Below are 2,372 nucleotides of genomic sequence, written 5' to 3' on the forward strand. Positions count from 1 at the left end.
ATACTGTTCTTACTGTTGATCCCATGAAAGGTGAAAGAACAGAAATTAGTTGAATTTGGATGGAGCCATAGATTAGGGTGGATGTTCAAGAATGGAATGATTTAGATGTAGGTATCTTAATTTCATAAAATGCCCTGCACTTAAAACAAATGAAGAACCTGTGGCATGAGCTGAAAAACAATGTTTACAAATACTATCAATTCAGTCTGATTTGCACCGAATTGGCACATCTACCTAAGAATCTATGGTAATCCTTGGAAATTGCTCTTCTTGGAAAACGGTATACTTTCCCCTTCTCTGGATACCTTTCCAAAATATTGTGAATAGAAAAGCAAATACTTTGACTACTGTATTTTTCGGACCATAAGGCACACCGTAAATTAACGTGTCTATTTGTGTCTTTGTCCACATTTGATGCGCTCCGGATTCTAAGGCGCACTAAATATTCTTCCCATGTGTTTAATTTCACTCCTCTCCTCCATGTACACAGCTCTCTATCTGTCTTTCTAAAATAAGGCCAAAGTAAACGTAACTTTTATATAAATTTAATTTACTAGGTTTATTGTTGCTAGCGACTACTCCAGGTACAGGCTGCCTAAAGGCTCCCACATACTTGGGCGTACTGTGTACATACTGTGAGCTTGACGGACTCTGCCATGACTCACCACAGACGTTTTACCCTTCATAGTCGAGCGTACTGTTGCCTACATTTCTTGTGGCAAATTCCTACACTTTATGCCAGTGGGACGAAGCGGTGGAAAGGATGGTAAAATGTGTAATTAGCTAGCTGAGCACCTAGAATTATTTATTTTCCAGCAGGCTCCCACCCCACACCTGTCAGTGAGAAAAGAGAGGGACTGTAATGCTGCGTGTCCTTTGACCGGCTGCTTGGAGCAGCTCAGTAAATAAAGCTCTGTCTTCTTGCCTCCGAAAAGTTTATAGTGTGACAGGTACCTGAATGTGCGAGGTCCGCGCAGAGTCTGTCTTGAGTACGCGCGAACCTCCACGGAGTGAACTACCCCCGAGAATGTGGGGGCCTTTACATAACTGCGCTTCTAGTTTTGACATTACAGTCAGGCAGGCTTGTAGACACCTCAGCAGTCCGATCAGGTAGTGACACAGCGTACCGTAATGCTCTGAATATCCATTGAGCGGAGCAGCTTCGTTGCTTGCCAAAGTCGTACGTGAACATTTTAACAGATTTTTGAGCGCATTGTACAAACATAAAATCGGTCAGTAATCATATACAAGGCAAACCATCAATTTTGGAGAAAATTTAAGGATTTTAAGTGTGCCTTATAGTCCGAAAAGTACGGTACCTCAGTCATAAGCAAGTCAGGGAGAATTTAGAGTTTTTGTTGTAAACATCTGGAAATTAAGTCTGAACTAATAGGTTGCATTTCTTTTATCACACAATAAATTGATTATTTCAGATTTGAACTGTGCACTTATTAAAGTTTAACCTTTAAAACATGCAAAACAATAAATAGAATGGCCTTTTAAAATTCTGCTAGCTAAAACAAATACGGTCAAAATATTTTCTGTATTAAATAATGTATGTTTCTACATCAGTCCATAAAAAGATTAGATGTTGATGCTTTGTAACTTTTAAACGTGTTCAAAAAGTCGGGGCTTAGTTGGAGATCAAATTATGTATGGTACAATTTTAGATGCACTCAAAGTAGACAGAGGGTAATTCACTCAGCACATGTCCAAAGGAACTGAAGCACATGTATGCTGTACTCTATACACTGTCTGTGGCAGATTTTCTTTTATTAAAGTCACATGGGCGATAACCACCTCATGCTGAGGGCCACATTTACAGTGCGTCACTCGGCTAATGTAGTTAATTACAATCACGTGTACAAATTCTATTTCAGCAAAGATATTTTATATAACGCTCGTAATAGTTTTGTGGGATTCTGTGATATTTTAGTCAGATACAAAGTACATTCAGTGATCAGTACTGTGTCTCCTTAAGGGACAGACTAGATCCACCAAGCACAATGAACATCAGATCCCAGAGGGACATTGTGAAATAGCAGCTGTAAATAAGCAAGTGTTGCCATGTAAACCTGGATGGTTTTTGATTTTTTTTTTTTTTTTGTGGGGGCTGGGGTTGAAAAAAAATTCCAAAATATCAATGATTCATGACAATTTTATTTCCATTTTTATTGCAAAGCTTGTAATCCTTTGAAACATTCAGTGCAACGTACTTAGACAGTGTCCCCAAAATTAAGAGTTTAGTCTAGCGATGAGACCAGTTCAAATTCTTTTGTCAGAATAGTTGGTGAACCAAATTTTTCTATTGGGTCTTTAAAAGTTTACTTTCCTATTTTAGAAAATACAGCATTCTACAGTCTAAACGGTGG

Source organism: Fundulus heteroclitus, chromosome 9 (assembly GCF_011125445.2).
Source record: "Fundulus heteroclitus isolate FHET01 chromosome 9, MU-UCD_Fhet_4.1, whole genome shotgun sequence".
NCBI classification, from domain to species: domain Eukaryota; kingdom Metazoa; phylum Chordata; class Actinopteri; order Cyprinodontiformes; family Fundulidae; genus Fundulus; species Fundulus heteroclitus.